A 19,490-nucleotide genomic window follows, 5' to 3' on the forward strand; every position below is an offset into this window, starting at 1 on the left:
GGTGCTCTGGGGCCGGGGGGGCCGTGGGGTCGGGTGCTCTGGGGCCGGGGGGGCCGTGGGGTCGGGTGCTCTGGGGCCGGGGGGGCCGTGGGGTCGGGTGCTCTGGGGCCGGGGGGGCCGTGGGGTCGGGTGCTCTGGGGCCGGGGGGCCGTGGGGTCGGGGGCTCTGGGGCCGGGGGGGCCGTGGGGACGGGTGCTCTGGGGCCGGGGGGGCCGTGGGGTCGGGTGCTCTGGGGCCGGGGGGGCCGTGGGGTCGGGTGCTCTGGGGCCGGGGGGGCCGTGGGGTCGGGTGCTCTGGGGCCGGGGGGGCCGTGGGGTCGGGTGCTCTGGGGCGGGGGGGCCGTGGGTCGGGTGCTCTGGGCCGGGGGGGCCGTGGGGTCGGGTGCTCTGGGGCCGGGGGGCCGTGGGGTCGGGTGCTTTGGAGCCGGGGGGCCGTGGGGTCGGGTGCTCTGGGGCCGGGGGGCCGTGGGGTTGGGTGCTCTGGGGCTGGGGCTCTGAGGCCCGGGGAGTGGCTGACAAGGCTGTGCCCTGGGATGGGTCGCATGGCCTTCTGGTGCCCTGGTTTGTTTTCGGTCCTGGGGGTCACGACCCTCGTCTCGCGTACCACGGAAGGTTTCCTTAGCGGGTGTCAAAGAGCTTAGTAAACTGGGAAGCCCCTCGCGGTGACGGACTTGGGGGTCCTGGGACCCATGTGGGGGAAAAGTGGTTGGGGGCGCTGGTGGCGACCCCTTTTGCGGAGACCTGTCACTTGCATGCGGGGTGACTTTGTTTTGTTTTGTTTCTTATTCTATTTATTTAGTTTATTGGTACAACCCCTTTTTAAAACTGTCGCTACCTAGTGAAGGTCAACATACTTACCAATACCCAGCAGTTGCACTTGTCTTACCTGATACCCCAAGACATGCAGAAGACCTGGACTCAAGTGTTTATAGCAACCTTTTGTTTCTTTTTATAACATCTTTATTGGAGTATAATTGCTTTACAATGGTGTGTTAGTTTCTGCTATATAACAAAGTGAATCAGCTACAGTATACATATATCCCCATATCCCCTCCCTCTTGCGTCTCCCTCCCTCCCTCCCTCCGTATCCCACCCCTCCAGGTGGTCACAAAGCACCCAGCTAATCTCCCTGTGCTATGCGGCTGCTTCCCACTAGTATAGCATCATTATTGAATGACCCCCAAACTGGAAACAGCCCAAGTGTCCATCAACAACAGAACGCTTAAATAAATTGTAGTATAGTTATATACACAATGGAATATACAGTGAAACTGAATGAGCTGCAGTTACAAGCAAGAGCCTGGATGAATCAGAAACAATTTTGAGCAAAGGAAGCAAGACAGAAAAGTACAAATAGTACTTTTGTGATTCCAATCCTAAAATTCAAACAGGCAAAACTAAGCTATAGTGTTTAGGTGGTAAAAGATTAAAGCAAAGGGGACTTCCCTGGTGGCGCAGTGGTTAAGAATCCGCCTGCCTAGTGCAGGGGACAGCGGTTCGAGCCCTGGTCAGTGAAGATCCCACATACCGTGGAGCAAGTAAGTCCGTGCATCACAACCACTGAGCCTGCGCTCTAGAGCCCGCGAGCCACAACTACTGAAGCCCGCATGCCTAGAGCCCGTGCTCTGCAACAAGAGAAGCCACCGCAATGAGAAGCCCGCGCACTGCAACGAAGGGCAGCCCTCGCTTGCCGCAACTAGAGAAAGCCCACATGCAGCAATGAAGACCCAACACAGCCAAAAAATAAAATTTAAAAATAAATAAATAAATAAAATTGAAGTTGCTTTTAAAAAGAAAAAAAGATTAAAGCAAAGTACAGCAATGTTAAAAGAGATGATGACGTGAGGGAGGTGGGGGAAGCAGAGGGTTATGATCAGGAAAGGCTGATGGGGTGCTGCAAACATTTGTTGAGCTGGGTGATAGTTACAAGGGTGTTCACAACTCTGTCGAGTGCATTTTTTTAATATAATTTTATTTATTTATTATTTATTTTTGGCTGCATTGGGTCTTTGTTGCTGTGTGCGGGCTTTCTCTAGTTACGGCAACCAGGGGCTACTCTTTGTTGCAGTGCGTGGGCTTCTCATTGCGGTGGCTTCTCTTGTTGAGCACGGGCTCTAGGCATGCGGGCTTCAGTAGTTGTGGCTTGCAGGCTCACTAGTTGTGGCTCGCGGGCTCTAGAGCGCAGGCACAGTAGTTGTGGCACACGGGCTTAGCTGCTCCGTGTCATGTGGGATCTTCCCGGACCAGGGCTCGAACCGGTGTCCCCTGCATTGGCAGGCGGATTCTTAACCACTGCGCCACCAGGGAAGTCCTGTCGAGTGCATTTTTGTTTAATGTTTTTTAAAAAGAATAAAGGGCATCTCGGGTGTAAGCTGTTATTATTTTTTGATATTTTTATTTCAGCCACACACACATATGGTCATAAGATGTAGTTCTTATTGTGGACCACAGTAAAAAAGTTTGCTTATATTATCTGGAAGATTCCTTCCTATTCTGTAATTTGAAATGGCCGATAGCTTCCACTAACATTCTTCCCACACAGGAATGCCTGCTTTTTAACACAACCGGAATCTTAAAGTGTGGGTGGGTTTTGGGCAGTCCTGATAGGTAGGATGGCCAGCCTCGTCCATTGCTGTGGACGTTAGCTCAGTCCAGCCAAACTGGAGCTCTTTGATCTCCAGTTACTTCATCCGTCCAATGAGGCTAAGAACCTAGCCAGGTCCCCGCCATGAATGCTAACTGGCCACGTGAATGGTAACTAGTCACAGCCTAGTTGGGTGAGGCCACAGAGGAAACGCCTCTCCTAAGATCACCCCACACTGGCAGGCAGAGGCTGTGAAGTGGTGATACGTTTTTGGAAGTAAATAGTCATAGAAAATGGGTCTATATGGTCTAGATTTCTAGGTCCATCTTCGTGCAATTTTGTCCTTTTCAACCAAATGGGATTTAGTTTTTATACATTTGCAAGAGTTTCTGTGAATAATGCAGTAAATCAGGAATATAAGTCCTATGTCAGGCCATGGGTCCCAGCTTGCGTTCAGGTTTATGAAAAAGCATATCAGTCAACCCATCTCACCTGAGCACTTACCGTGTGTCAGGCACTTGAGTGCACCTCACAGGACTGTGAACTCCTGGGTGATAGGAAACATGTATTTGTATCCCCAGTTGGACAAAAATTAAGGACAATGCCTTGTCTATCGTTTGGAAATTTCATTCAGTGGCTAATAAATAACATCGCGGCCGCTAGGTGAGATGCATTGTCTCCTTGAATAAAGATTCTTTGCTAACAAAGAAGGGAAGAATGGGTATTGGGTGGGCAAATTAGCAATATCTGTTACATTTTACATTATCCCTACTCATAAAAGGCAGGGGGAAGACATGTAAACACATAAATACTGTAAAGGGGCATACAATTTCTATGAATCTGAACATGCTTAATTTAAAAATAATAGGGTCTTCCCTGGTGGTGCAGTGGTTAAGAACCCTCCTGCCAATGCAGGGGACACGGGTTCGAGCCCTGATCTGGGAAGATCCCACATGCTGTGGAGCAATTAAGCCCGTGCGCCACAACTACTGAGCCTGTGCTCTAGAGCCCACGAGCCACAACTGCTGAAGCCCGCGCACCTAGAGCCCGTGCTCCACAGCAAGAGAAGCCACCGCAATGAGAAGCCCGCGCACCGCAGCGAAGCGTAGCCCCCGCTCGCTGAAACTAGAGAAAGCCCGTGCACAGCAACAAAGACCCAATGCAACCAAAAAAATAAATAAATAAATAAATAATTTAAAAAAATAGCTTATATTATCGAGCACTTTTCAATCAGGGTTCACTTAGGAAAACAAAGGTGGTTCTACAGAGGGAAGTTAGTACCCTGGACTGGTAACAAAGGTGTAGGAAGAGCTGAAAACAGGAGTAGGTGGGGCAACCCTGAGACAGACAAGAGCTGGCGCCCCAACCATCCTGGACGCTGGCTGAGCAGGGGGAAGGTGGCCCCGTCAGACCTGGGGTTGTGAAGGAGGTGCTGTGCAGAGCCCTGGAATCAGGGAGAAGATACAGATAGAACAGGAGATGCCTTTCCAAACAGAGAAGCAGAGACGTCCACAGGCTTCTCCCCTCCCACCCTCCAACACCCAAACTGTCAGCATTTGCTGGATGGAGGTGACGCCAGTGGGCAAGGGAGCCTGGAGGCTCCGCCTGCAGGCCAAGCCCCTCGTGACACTGGGCAGGAGGACCATAGCGGACATGAAGGCAGATAGGTGCCCTCCTGAGCACGTGTATTATCCAATTGGTCCTCACGAGGCCTGGCTAAAAACAAGACGACAGTCCCCAAATGGAGTTGATTATGCTAAGCCCCACATCACCAGACTAAGACCTAATTTAATAACGGTTTTGGCTCTCCAGGAATGAGATCTTAAACCTGTGAACCAGGAATCACCAGATCAGCACCAGTTAGGTCACCTGCCTGTTAGACGCCTGTCACCTCCTACAGGAAAGTAACCTTGCAATAACCACCCATTTTTGGTCTAGTATGACTTCCTTGTTCCTCTTCCCTTCTGTTTGTAAAAGTCTTTCATTTTGTACAGCTTCTTGGTGCTTCTTTCTATCTGTTAGATTGGATGCTACCTGATTCATGAATCATTGCATAAAGCCAGTAAGATCTTTAAGGTTTGCTCAGTTGAATTTTCTTCTCTGATGGCCCCTTCATGAAGGTGCTCTGTGATCTCAGTCTTACCTGGAGGTGTTTGTTAACTTGTCCAAGGTCACAGATTCCTGGCTGCCTGCCCCCCGGGGCCTGTGCTCCTGTCCCCCGGGCCTGTGCTCCTGCCCACCAAGGAACTTCATCTTTCCGTGTACACGTGTCTGGGTGTCAGTACCCACACAGTCACTGTGGACATGGCCTCGTATGGCCAGAGGGACTTTGCAGGTGGGATTAAGTTAAGGGTCTGGAGTTGGGAGATTATCCCGGATCCTCTGTGTGGGCTCAGCGTGGTCACAAGGATCCTTGTAAGACGGAGGTGGGCGTCTGGGGAGCCGGCCTCGAATACGGAAGCAGATTGGAGGGACGCAGGCGCCCCTAGAAGCTGAAAGAGGTGAGAAGCAGACTCTCCCCTGGAGCCTCCAGGTGGAACCAGCCCTGCCGACACCTTGATTTCAGCCCCTTTAAGACTCCTGACCTCCAGAGTGAAAGAAACTAAATGTGTTGTTTCAAGCCACTGCATTTGTGGCCATTTGTTACAGCAGCAGTAGGAAATTAATACATACGGTAACTCTGTATTTAACTTTTGGGGAACTGCCAAACTGTTTTCCAGATGGCTGCACCATTTTCCATTCCCACCAGTACTTGGTATGGTCCATCCTTTTGATCTTAGCCATTCTAGGGGGTGCGTACCTCATTGTGGCTTTAGTTTGCTTTTCCCTAATGATGAGTGTCTTTTCACATGCTTATTAGCCATTCAGATATATTCTCTGGTGAAGTGTCTATTAAAATCTTTTGCCCATTTAAAAATCATGGTCTTGGGATATCCCTGGTGGTGCAGTGGTTAAGAATACTCCTGCCAATGCAGGGGACATGGGTTCGAGCCCTGGTCCGGGAGGATCCCACATGCCGTGGAGCAACAAAGCCAGTGCACCACAACTACTGAGCCTGCACGTCTGGAGCCTGTGCTCCACAAGAGAGGCCACTGCAATGAGAAGCCTGCGCACTGCAGTGAAGAGTAGCCCCCGCTCGCTGCAACTAGAGAAAGCCCACATGCAGCAACGAAGACCCAATGCAGCCATAAATAAATAAATAAATAAATAAAAATCATGGTCTTTTCCGTATATCATGATACACTGATTTGTTTCCTCTTAAAGGTAGCCATTCCCTGACTTTTGTCACGGTAGATCAGTTTTGCCTGTTTTTATGTTTTACGTGAATGTGATGACGTTGCACGCTCTTCTGTATTCAGTGTCTCACTCGTCATGTTTGCAAGTCATCCATATCGTGGTGTGTGATTTCTAGTTTTTTCATTCTTAGTGCTGAATAATCTCCCATTGTGAAAAACCACCAGTAATCTATCCATTCTACTGTTTATGGCATTTGAGCAGTTTCAGTTTAGGTCAGCGCTGCTATGACCATGCTTATGTGTGCCTTTTGGGGCACACTTTTGCACTGAAATCGACAGGTATATACCTAGGGGTGGAATTGATGTGTTACAGCACTCAGCTTGAGAAGATGCCACCAAGCTTTGCCACTGGGGGTGTACAGATCCGGACCAGGTTGCTTTTGTCATTGGACATTTTCACTGTGGGGACCACACCCAGGTGACACTGTTGTTGATCAGTGTGGCCCACACTGTCATCTTTGAGCTGTGGAAGCACAGGTGAGCATAGAGATTGGAAACTAGGGCTGGGCTGGGGAGAGACCAAGGTCGCTGTAGAGATGAGTTAGTAAAGGTCTATTTAGTGCCTACTCTGAGCCCAGCACCACTGCAGAAAGCATCTAGACCCTCATGCTGGGGGATTTAACTTAGGGGCACGTATGATTTAAGTGTGTGGGAGTACACCGGTGATCTGTGAAACAGGTGCGAGAGCATTTAGTATTTTCTGCTGTTGCCAAGTTACATCCTTTGCCATCTGTCAAATGAGCCCAGAAAGAACAGAAATGGTGGCATCAAACTGCCGTCCTCCAGGGGCATCCGAGAACGACCCTGTCCTTCACCCAAGACTCTCCTCCAAACCAGCGGCAGAAACAAAGTTGGAAAACATTTTCTTTCCACTGAGACCAATTCTTGGTGGATTTCCTTCCAGAAGGAGCAGGTGGTCTTTGGAGTTGCTGACTTACCCTGTATTAAATCTCCCTTTTCTAAGCCTCAAAATTCTTACATCCCTCTAAAAAACAACCTGGTTCTTTACGAGTCTCCAAATAGTCTTTTCCTCTACATTGGGAACATGAAAGGGCTCAGGCATGCAACACCAATGAGGACGCCACAGCAGGGAAGGGGACCCCAGCCCAGGGGAAAGGGACCCTGGCCACGCCCTGCTCGGACCTCAGCCCAGGGCCGCCGAGGTGCAGCTGAAAGTCTGGGTTTTTATGTGAACGTCTTTGCCCCCTTTTTAAAGTGGGAAGAAGCAGGCCCCAATAAAACATCTTACAATCTCTGCTTTACATGCTTTTATTTATTTACTTATTTTTTGGCCTCGTCCCGCGGCATGTGGGATCTTAACCCCCCAACCAGGGATGGAACCCGCGCCCCCTGCATTGGAAGCACGGAGTCTTAACCGCTGGACGGCCAGGGAAGTCCCTACATGCTTTTACATGTGATTTGAACGAGCAAAATCATACTTTAACGAAGGGGCTCCGTTAGGGGGGACGCTGCGGAGCTCAGCGCTTCTCAGACCCCCGGAAAAGCCCGAGCGTCTGCCCCGTAACCAGTCCCTCGGGCATGCCCCGTAGGGACCCACTTCCTCAGGAACTGGGACTGCTAAACGCTGCTGCGGCCGCCTCCGCCAGGGGCTCCGGGAAGTGAGATGTCCTCCCGCCGTGCTCGCCCGGTGATGCACCCCCTGGCGTGTGTCCACATTTGAATGCACGGCTCTCTCTAAATTTAGCTCTCCGATCCCGCTGGGACTCACTGCGGGCACCATCGCCCCCTCTGCTCACCTGGCAGAGCTGTGTAGTTTTGGCGTCGGGAGAAGCCGGTAGGGAGGCATGCACGCAGAGAAGGCCACGGGCCGCCACACGCACGGACAGTCTTCGCAATCTGGGCCCCGTGCACAGAGAGCTGGCCTCTGCCTCCTGCTTCCCGGAGCCTGGGGTCGGTGGGAACCACCTACCTCCTGCCTACGAGGCTGGCAGCAGGCGTGCGACAGGGCATCCAGCCTGGCCGACCTGGGGGTGGGAAAGAGCGGCAGATTGGATTTAAGAGGCCCAGAGGCGAGACTTCAGTGCTGGGACCAGTGCTCGGGAGTCTACTGGGCTGGAGCGGCTGATTAGCATACAGATGATGGCTGGTGAGTGAACAGCATAGAAATGATGATGGTGGCGAATGCTGTTTCCTGTGCCGGGGGAACGGTTTTGTTCCCAGAGAGTTGAATCTCAGGGATCACAATCACTCTGTCGAAGTGCTGGATAAACCTGTCTGGGCTCTCACAGCCCTGCCCATGGCCCTGGGAGCCCGAGTCAGGGTCGTCTGAACGAGTGGGCCGCGGGAGGGGGGGTTCACAGGGACAAAACCCACCTGAGCTCTCCCTGGGCAATGTCCCCAAATGCCCCAGCTCCACTCAGCTTCCAGGTCTGAATTCCCTGTGTAAATAAATGAAAATTGGTGGGTTTAGGGGACCTGAAGATTTGCAGAATTTGGGATGTGTGGACATAGGTGGGTTTTGGACTAGAAAGGTCTCCCTGCCGCCTGCGGTCTGCATTCTGTCTGGAATGGGTCAAGTTTGGTCCACAGAGGGTTTTTTAAAAATCTGAAACAATATTTATGTATTTGGAAACTTCTCTTGAAGAACTGGAATGTCTGCAACTTTGGGCGGTGATTCCGGGATTCTGGCATGTAGATGCTGTCCTGGGGCCGGGGAGTGGCTGTCCCAGTGGACTCAGTGTGTCCCTCCCCTGCCCCTCCCCGACGCAGCCTTGCCAGGCGTTAACCCCTTAGTCACCAGGTCCTGAGGAGGCTGGCAGAGGGCCGGGCGCTTGCCGGGCTTGGGGCACTGCCTGTTCACCACGGTTAGAGACGCATTCCCATATTTCAACACTAACAACTGTTAGGGCCCGTGAACTCAAAGCCACAGGGTGGGGAGGTGGTGGCAGTTGGCTGTGTCCCCAGCCTCCCCAGCTGCTCTGGCCTCTCCCTGAGCGGGTCTGACACTGATCTCGGAGAGGCAGCAGTGAGTGGTGGCGTGAAGCGAGATCTTAATTCCCTGCCCGGGAGTTGACTGGGGAGCCTGGATGAAAACCAGAAATCCCAGCCACCACACCCCCTGGCTCTTGCCCCCAGTGAAAAACGCATTTCTCATGGAGGCAAAACTGTAAAAACAGGCGCAAAATTTATTATTAGGGACACAGCACAACAACAAGTGGGAGAGCACACAGAGAAACTGTTTAGTTAAGACAGAAGCAGGGCAGAGATGCACACCCGGAGAGGAAGGGTGTGGGCGTCCCCACTAATGAGGAGGACCCCAGTAAAGAGGCGGTTAGGTCACTTATATGGGGCAGTTCTTCCGGGTCTCTGTTCACCTCTGGCCAATTATCTGGTTTCTTTCTCCACAGCTGCCCTGCCCTAGGACCCTCCCTAACATGCGTGCGCAGCTTCTTTCCAAGATGGATTCCAGCCCAGAGGCCTATGGGACGGCCTTAGCATCACCTATTATGGGGTGGTGCCCCCTCCTTTTTGACCCCCAAGGAGGCTTTCTGCACATGTGCAATGTCTCCCTTGCCCCAAGGATGGGAAATGTATGACCTCTTGATCTTTTACCAGGGTTTAGTCCCACTCTGTCCCTGCCACAAAAATGTCCAATGTCCGGTTATTTACCGTATTTCTGTTGCTGGTTTTTATATCGAGGTGCAGATCTCAAAATATAGACAGGAGTCCCACCATAAATATGTAGTCCTGGAGCCCGTTTGTCTCTTGCTTCAGGAAATGTAAACAGGGGGCTGGTAATGAATGTCGGGCCTGGAGCCCATCTTCTTCTCCCCCCAGGAAGTGTGAACAGGAGGCCAGTTGTAAATGTCTAGCCTGGAGCCCAACTCCTGCCTCAGCACCATCACGTGGACACACGGACGTGCCCGTTGGGATCAGCGCTTCCCGTCACCGGGGCAGACACGTGAGGCTTCGCCTCCTCCCCCTCCCCCCATCCTCTGGCTCTGGTTCCACGTCTCTTTGCACAGGAAGGAAAGAGGGAAACCCCAAATCACCCCCCTGCCCAGATCTTACCTCACAGGACTGGGGAGTAGGGTCCTGGCAGGGCCACCCTGCACCTCCCAGAAGACACTCCTGATGCCACTTCCTCTCTGTCTCTGTCTCTCTATATCTCTGTCTCTATCTGTCTCTGTCTCTGTCTCTCTACCTGTCTCTGTCTCTCTATCTCTCTGTCTCTCTCTACCTCTGTCTTTGTCTCTCTCTGTCTCTCTCTCCATCTCTCTGCCTCCCTGACTCTGTCTCTCCTGTAGATTCAGTCACTGAGCTGACAGGGTCAAGGGTGATCATTAAAAGCCCATCATCTCAAAAGAACCACTTCTGCACCCAAACAGGGGTTTGAAGTTGCACAAGGTCAGTGCATTAAGTCTGCAGTCAAAGGCAGCTGGAGCTCCCAGACCCCCGCTGCTGTCTCTGCGGTGAAGATGGTCCTGACCCGCCCATCGCAGGGTCCCCTCCAGAGGCCATTTCCGTTCAGACAGGAAAACCTCTGCCTGGAAGGTCGTCGTAGGGGTTACTCTAAGTGTGTTTTCACCCGCTAAGATCCGCGCTATCGTTCCGAGGTGACCGCTGCCACTAGTGTGGACGGAGCCTGGCGCTCCGCCGGGATTTCCCCATAAAGTGTGATCGTGAAACCCTTGGGAAAATTCAGCTGGGACACCCAACCCCGCGGCAGAGGCGCTGGGTGGCCCAGGAGGAGAGACCCTCTTTGCGCAGCCGCAGGCCGGCCCCTGGGGACAGAGCTGGCTCCCGAGCCTGGGGACTGGGGTCTTCACGGGACGGCGTCCGTCCGCAGGGCCCCCGCGGGGCTGTGAGCCCCCTCGGCTGGGACGGCTCCCTCAGGGCCGCGTCTCCCCTCCCACAGCTCTCTGTCCAGACGCCAGCACCCCTCCCTGCGCTGGGCGTGACCAGGGGGCCCAGGGCCTGGGCTCAGAGGGAGCGCCCAGCTCAGTCCATCCGACCCCCCTTGTCAGGGGCAGGGATTTCCTCACGGTGCCCACCAGCATCCCGGCTGCTGCCCAGGCCCTGCCTTCCGTTCCGGGATCCACCGGCTCCCAGGACCACGGGGCATGGCTGGTCCACGTGGGGTGATTTGTGGGGTTAGGCAAACCCTCAGGACCCAGACGGGCATCACTCAGCTGGTGACCCGTGGGGGAATCCGTGCCTGCTGTTGACGGACAGGCCCAGGGGCTGTGGGCAGAAAGGAGAGGGCTCTGCACCTCACCCTGGGCAATGCGCAGGGTCACCTGGATGAGACTGGACAGTCGCTGGCCCTGACCCCACCCCCCGGGGCCCTGGGGCCCCTTGTGGGTGGTTTCAGTCAGGGGACTCCTCTGACCCCAGGCTCTTCGTCTGACAATTCAGCCAGGGCTCTGCTAGCACTTACTGTGCCTCTGTGCAGACTCGAAAAAGTTACCTGCTCCAGGGGCACCTGGATACCTCGGGAGTAGACCAAGGGCCCCTCCTCAGCCCCTTCCTGCCCCTTTTGGGACCTCTGAGCAGTGTGCAACCTGCACCACCATGTGGGGCAGCCCTGACTCAGGCCTTGGGAAATGGGCTTATAGCAGCTTCAAGGTTAAAATGTGTTTACCCAGCAGCTCCTTCTAGAAATTCATCCCAAGGAAGTATTCAGGGGTGCGTGTGAATACTTATGATCATAGCAATGCTATTTATAATGGTGGAAAAATTGGAGACAATCGAAAGGTTTAAAAACAGGGATCCACTAAATAAATTATTGTGCAGTATTCTCACAGCTCTCCAAGCAGGCATTAAAAATAGTGCTGTGATACGCACAAGGGCGTCCTTGCAAGGATGTTCACTGCAGGCTTGTCTGTTGAAACAAAAGACTAAGATAAATGTCGGCAGATAGGGAATCACTTCAGTGAACCGTGGGCGTCTGTACAATGGACGCTGTGCAGCCTTTGACCGTAATGACGGCAAGGTAGTTCCAACAATGTGGAAGAATCTTTGAGATTTCTGTTCATTGAGAAAAGGAAGGTCATATAAAATAAAAAATGTGTCTAAGTTTGCTACCATTTTTGGACAAACGGTATGTATAGATATGCAGATATGTGTATAAACTTGATCACATTCTGACTACCTCTGGTGAGGCCAACAGGAGGCTTTGTGGCCAAAGCAACAAAGAAGAAGTTCCCCCCACTGGATCCTGTTTTATACTCCACGCTTTTTAACCATTTCATACTTCATCTGGGAAGGAAGTAAGCAAAGCATAACCTCACATACAAGTATAATGGGCTAAGAGCACCTTGGTTGCCTTGGGGAAATGAGCAGAATCGCCAGGTCCAGGGTTCTCATGTCAACATCCAGCTTCGTGCTGGAAATGACATCCAAGGGCCATGGCTCCGCACCCTTGTTTCCACAACCCCAATGCCCACTCTGTATGTATTCATGTAATTTTTAATAAACTTTAAATTTTAGAAGAGTTTTAGATTTACAGAATTATTGCAAAGATAGCACAGATGGTTCCCATCTACTCCAAACCCAGCTTCTACAATTATTGACATTATACAATTGTCACCATCAACGAACCAACAGTGACGTATTTTTTTGTTTTTGGTGTAACATATTTTTATTTTAAAAATAATTTCTTTTGGAGTATAGTTGACTTAACATTGATGCATTTGTAACTGAATTCCACACTTCATCAGATTTCCTCATTTTTCCTGAATGTCCCTTTTCTGTTCCCAGATCCCATCCAGGGACCACACTATGTTTAGGTGTTGGGTCTCCTAGGTTTACTTTGGCTGAGACCATTTCTCTCTTTCCTTGTTTTGATGAGCTGGACAGTTTCAAGGCGCACTGGTCAGGAGCTTTGTAGGACGTCCCGAACTGGGATTTGCCTGGGGTTTTTCTCACGATTGCACAGGGTGATGGGTGTACAGAGGTGAAGTGCCCTCGCATCCCATCACCCAGAGCACCCGCCGTCAGCATGACCCATCCCGTTGGTGTTGACCTTGATCACCTGGCCGGGATGTGTCTGGGGGTCTCTCCTGTAGATTTGCCATCTCTCCCTTTCCACACTGGCCTCCTCAGAAGGAAGTCACCGGCTCAGCCCACGCTTGAGTCCACCTGCTTGAGGAGGGGGAGCTACATACAAAATATTATTTGGGATTTTTCTGCCCTGGAGATTTGAATACCCTCCAACGTCTATTTAGTTATTCAATATCAGTATAAATTCATGGGTGTTTATTTCACACTTTGAGTTACAAGGCGACATGATTTTATTTTCTTGTTCAAATTGTGCCAGTTTGGCCATGGGAGTTCTCTCCGGCGGACCATTCTTGCTGTCCTGTGATTGCGTTCATGGGCGTGTGTGCCTGCATGCGTGTGTGCATGTGATTTCACACTTCCTTAATCTCTGGCATCACCAGGGGCTCCCCGCTCGCCTGTGTGTTTCCTGCTCCAGCCCCAGAATCGGCCATTTCCCCAGGAGCCCTGCTCCCTTGTCCTCATAGACCGATGGACCCACAATGTCCAGTCCTTCCTTCCCCACCCGGCGAGGGAAGTGGCACATCAGTGACTTTTGGGTCAGAGAGACTGAGGCCAAGCACTGCTCCATCCCCTGTGAGCTGTGGGCTTCAGTTTGTGGGGTATGAGGTCACATGATGCAGGGGGAGAAGCAGGACACAGAGGATGCTGGCCCAGTGAGTGTCCCCTGCTGCACGGTGTTAAGATAGAAATTAAATCAGTTGATAGAAAATAAAAAGCGCATTAGATCTCGCCCCCCCCCCACCCCAAGTTTGGAGCAGGGAGCTCTCCCTCCCAGGAGTTCCCTCCATGACTCCACTCCCTTGTCCCCATTCCCAGTCACCTCCTGGGGTCCAGGCTCACCACCGCCTCACTCTCTCCTTGTCCTCTTGTAATAGGGAAGAACGTTTTTTATTCTATTACAAGTTAATCACTAAAGGGATGTTGCCTATGAACTTAAATTATCCATAATGGCCCATCTCTGGGAATCTTGCCTCCCAGGCAATGAACATTAAGCTGAAATACCTTTCTTTAGCTCACAGGAAACACCCTCACCAGGCCCACCTGTGAATGACTGCAGGGAGGACGAAATTAACACATCCCCTCCGGAGGCTGATGGGAACCGGGGAATGCTTGACTTTACTCCCTCCCGCTTGGGTATAAAAGGAGCCTAGAAGATTAAGGGAAGTAAAATGTTCTAAAAAAAAAAAAAATCAGGAGCCTGAATTCTAACTCAGGCAAGACGGTTCTTTGGGACACGAGCCCACCATCTTCTCGGTCTGCTGGCTTTCCGAATAAAGTTGCTATTCCTTGCCCCAGCAATTCGTCTCTCAATTATTGGCCTGTCCCGCGGCGATCAGTATATGGGTCCTGCCCCCATCCGTCCCGGAGGTGCCTCAGGTCTTGTCCACCTTTGCATCTCCTCTAACCGTGGTCCCAACAAAAGCTACCTCATGTCCTTTAGACGCAGGGAGGGTGCGCTGGCCAGCTCACCACGAGATGGGGACAATTCCACAGGCATAAACTAGGCGTTTGGGGTCACAAGCACGCCCTGAGTGAAGCTGTGGTTCCACGACACCTGGCAGGTCTTGGGAAGGACATAGGGGCTTCCTTGCGCAGACTCGGTCACTGGGCACAGGCAGAGGGTCTCTCCCCCTAGAGGAGGAGGTACATGCAACCTCCCTGCCCATCCCCACCACCGCCCCTCAGCCCTCACTCCCCCAGGGGACACCTGCCCAGCCTGTGTTCTGTCCTCAGCAGGGGCTCCTGGGGGCAGGGACAGTGCACACCTGCTGGGCATTCCGGGAACCTGCGGCATTTCAGGAAGGATTTGTGGCCACATGTCCCACACCCTTTCTTTCTTTGATCGCTCAGCAAAGATTCCACCCAGAGGGAAGGAAGCACCTCCTGAGGACATGGCCCCAGAGGCAGGGAAGGAAAGGCTGAGGACGGAGGCTCTGTAATGTCCTCGTCACGCTGCCCTCCCATCTGGGTTCCTTCTAAGAACAGGGCCATTTTCTGCAACTGAACACTTTTTCTGTGATATTTCCTTGATCATGTGTAAATATTTCCTCAACTGGGTACATTTCAAGCTCTATTTAAAGTGTAACGTAGGTGAATGTAACTTCCACGTTCACTGGGCAGAAACGAGCACTGGAGCCGGTGGGTGTGATCTCCGTACTACCCCGGGGGCATTGCTGCCTGCAATAAAGTCAGGGCTCTCTCTCAGGGAGGGGCGAGGACATTTGATGCAGGAGGACACAGCTCACAGCAGGGGCGGACTCTACTGGTAGATCCGCTTCTGTTCAGCTGTTCTTAGCCTGCTGCTAAAACACACCATTGTGTCACTACCGTTTTTGTGGGGTCTCACAAGCAATCTTTTATGAGTAGCAAGGTGTCAAGACTGGGAACTTTTTAGTGTTTAACAAATGAAGGGATTTGCTAGAGTAACTGACGTTTGGTCACGTGGCTCTCATTAGTCCCTACTCGTGAGGACTTGTGGGGGGGGTGGTGGTGGGGTGGTGGTGGTGGAGGGGGTGGTGGTGGCGGGGGGGGGTTGGTGGTGGCGGGGGGGCGGAGGGGTGGTGGCTGGGGGCGGAGGGGTGGTGGCGGGGGTGGTGGTGGCGGCAGGGGGGTGGTGGCAGGGGGGGGTGGTGGTGGCGGGGGGGGTGGTGGCGGGGGGTGGTGGTGGTGGCGGGGGAGGGTGGTGGCGGGGGGTGTGGGGGGGGGGTGGTGGTGGCGGGGGGTGGTGGTGGTGGTGGGGGGGGTGGTGGGGGGGGGGGTGGCGGGGGGGGTGGTGGTGGGGGGGGTGGTGGTGGTGGGGGGGGGGGTGGTGGTGGTGGGGGTGGTGGTGGTGGTGGGGGGGGGTGGTGGGGGGGGGGGGTGGGGGGGGAAGGAGGAGGGGGCTTGGGATTCCAGCCTGTGTGACATCTACTCAGCACCCTGAGGTTAGTCGTCCGAAGTTGTGGAGACTGCACAGCTGGGGACAGTTTCTGTGCAAAGCGCCAGAAACCCTGACCCTAATCGGCACGTAGAGGGAACCTGTTGGCTCACAAAATGAAGGAATCTGCGTATTTTACCTGGACTTAGGTGTGACTGCGTTCGTCTCCCTGAAGGTAACATCAGGAAGTTTTCTGTCTCTCCCTCTTAGCTCTGCCCTCCTCCGTGTGGGCTTCAACTTCAGGTCCCACAGTGTCCCCCGACAGCCCCCGGACCCCGCCCGGCTGGGACCTCATCAGTGCTGCAGGACCTCCATCCTCCCCTGCCCTCCAGAAAGGGCACCTGACTTCCCCAATAGCTCCTACAGCAGCCCGACACGACTCTGATTGGTCCAGATTAGGGCACATGCCTAACCCCAAATAACGCTGTGGCCGAATATTCTGTGCATTTATTATGTGGACCCAAGTCACATGATTCACAGGTAGGAAAAGGCAAAGGCCCCACCTAGACCACAGGGACTGACAGTGCGGGGCTGCGGGGGGTGTCAACCCCTAAAGGAAAGCCATCCCTAGAAAGAGGGGGAGCGTGTGGTGGAGAGTGACATTTACTGAAAGCTGTCTGGGGCTCAGGAGCTGCTGCTTCCACTCACCCCCTGCACAGGCTTCCTGGGTCTGTCAGAGGCTAGATGAGCCCTGGGAGAGTGTCTGCTGCGCGTTCGAAGAGCATCCATCATGCGCACGCCATGGAGAAAAGGCTGAAAGCCCTGCCTATTTCACACCTGAGTGACTGAATCTTTAGTCCATGAGGACTCGGGGGTGGAGCCATGACTCAGGATGCTGGGTTCCTGGTAAAGCCTCCTCTGATCCGCCGCTCAGGGGCCACCTCCCCAGAGCTGTAGACGTGCCCTTATTTCCTGGCAGTGTGCTTGCTGCAATTTATTGCCCCAGGATTCATGCCAAAGCTGTTTTCCTGCTCGTGATTCAGACCGTGCAGAGGCCGAGTGAGAAAGGTCCTGACCAGGCACCATCCAAGGCGGCTTTGCCCCCGTCATTAATGCTGCCTGGTCCTGTGCCCGTGCTCTGGGGGCAGAGGAAAGAAAAGCCAGACTCTCAGTTGGAGCCGGTGGGGAAGAGCCTGGGATTTGGGAGAGGAGGCCCCGTGGTCTCCATGTGCTGGGGGTTCCGGGACCTGCTGGCAGGACACCCGCGTCTGGGGCAGGAGGACGTGAGGAGCACAGGCTGAGAGGTCGGGCAGAGCTGAGCTAGAATGCAGCTCGCAGCCGCGTGCCGTGGGCAATGACGTCACCGCTCCGACTCTCAGTGTGCCGGTCTGTGAAATGGGGACAGTCATCATGTTGACGTCACTGAGTCGTGAGGAGTGGACAGCCCCGCTGAAGCAGCACAGACACAGCACAGCCCTCTGTTATCGACAATTAACATAATTACTGCTATTAATGTTGCGGATGATATGTTTGTTGTTGTATTATCTTGAAGCCCATCTGTGAACTCACCCCGCCTACCCTATCCTCCGAACCACGTCCCCCAGGGCACCCAGGACCACAGGGTCGGGCTGGAAGGCCAGGGAAGCGGAGGACGAGGTGGAGGGGTGGTGACCAGGACATGGAACAGGACGGCTCTCAGACGAATGTCCTTGGTTCCGAGCTGAGGGTCACAGCTCACCCTGGGTCCCTGTGGGGTGAGGGTAGGGACTCGTGTGGTTCCAGGAGCCCTTGGCTTGCCCTGGAAGGCACGGCTGGTGGGTCTGTGACACTGTCACTCATGCTGTGGGTCCAAGCGTTCTGGCCTTGGATAAGCTCACCTCCCTCTCTCCTGGCAGCCTTTACCCAGCCTCCCCTCCCTAGGACCCCAAGGCAGACCCCAGATCCCTGCACCTCTGTCTGCCCAGAGGGCCTGGCTGGGCTCGCCTGGGGTCTGTTTCCCTGAGCGCCCGTCACAGGTCAGAGACGAGACAGGGGGGAGGTGCAGCCTCACTCTTCACATCGATCTGTGGTGTCTTTTGATAAAATCCAGCCAAGGAGTGTGTGCTCGTGTCAGCGTGAGTGTGAGAGTGTGAATGAGTGTGTGTGTCCACACGCCGCAGTCGACGGAATACCCAGTTCAAGCACCGTCACTGATCCTACAACGAGTAATAACAATGACACACTTACGTGGCTCTTGCTGTCTGCCAGGCGCTGCACTCAGCATAGGCAGATGGAAAGATAAATACACAGATGGATAAATAAGATAGATTCATTTCATCATCTCGACAACCTACAGTGTTCGCAGCAGCGTTGTTCACAGAACAAAGAAAGAAATGTGTGGAATGGAACGGATAGCCATAGACTGGATAATAAACTGTGGTACAAATAATTGTACACAGCAGTGAAAATGCACATTCAATGGACTCTTTAACACAGACGATGCTCCAAAGGTTACGCTGAACACAATAAGCAAATCCCAGGGGGTCACGGGCGGGACAATTGCATCCCATAGATGTGCAGAGTGACAACAATCACCTCTGTGTGTGAAGGACGCATGAAGAGGGGTAAAGCATAAACAAGAGCAAGGGTGAGGGAGACAGGACTGAGGACGCTGGTACCCTGGAGGGAAGGGGGAGGGAGGCTGGGAGGGATTCAGGGCTATTGTGGCCCTGATGATTCTCCAGATGTGAATGATCCAGCGTGTGAACCGCCGGCCACAGGGGCCGTGTAAACATCACCCACACCTTCAGCTCAGATCGCTCCTTCCTCTTCCCCTGCCCGTGGCCACGGAGGCGGCAGTGATGGCAGACGGGAGGCGTGGAGCTCAGGTGCGGTTCCTTCCTAATCCCACCTGTGACCTCGTCTCCTCTCTGTCCTCTCGTGGCGGGTCCTGGATGGACAGGGCCCAGCGTTCAAAGTGGCTTTAGACCTGACTCCCCAGGGCGATTACGTTACTAAATTAACCTAAACTCATTCATCCCACCTGCACTAGTGTGGAGCCCACAGGTGGGGTTGCTATGGCACCGTCACCATGGTACCCGGGCGTCCAATGACTTACATCTATCGTGCATCTGTGGAGGGGAGTGGACAGCGTCAGTGTCAGCTGTGCAGGATGCCCGCGGGATGCGAACCTCTGCCTCACCTCTGTCCCCTGATCCCCCTTCCTGGGGACATCCAGGGCCCCTAACCTCCTCTCTACTTGTGCCTGGGGCCACAGGGCCAGGTGTGCCCTGCACGGTCCCTCTCGTCTACTCTCCCCGGACCCTGCCTGTGCCCCCTCCGTGCCCCACAGAGGGCTTCCACGGGGGGAGCAGAGAGCAGAGGAAACCTCCCGTGGCTTCCCCGCCAGCCCTCCTGAGCCTGGCTCACCTGAGGCCCGCCTGGTCCACTCGGTGCCATAGCACCCGCCTCTGTCCCCCTGCGGCCCCGCCGCCTCCCTCTGGCCGCCGAGTCCTCCCTGGAGAGGACACTGGTGTGGCTCTTCAGCAGGTGGGAGGACGGGGAGGGGCCGCTGGAGGCTGAGGTGAGAAGCCCTGTGGCGTGTTCCCGTCCCAGCTCCCTGTCTGCTTGGCCTTCACCTTCCGCCCGACGTGTCCCGGACTATCGGCCTCACCTGGGCCATGTGTGTACACGCGCCGGCCCAGCATCTCCTCGGGAACCGCATCCCCATTCTCAGTCCATTCATTCGA

This window comes from Balaenoptera musculus, chromosome 14 (assembly GCF_009873245.2).
Source record: "Balaenoptera musculus isolate JJ_BM4_2016_0621 chromosome 14, mBalMus1.pri.v3, whole genome shotgun sequence".
NCBI classification, from domain to species: domain Eukaryota; kingdom Metazoa; phylum Chordata; class Mammalia; order Artiodactyla; family Balaenopteridae; genus Balaenoptera; species Balaenoptera musculus.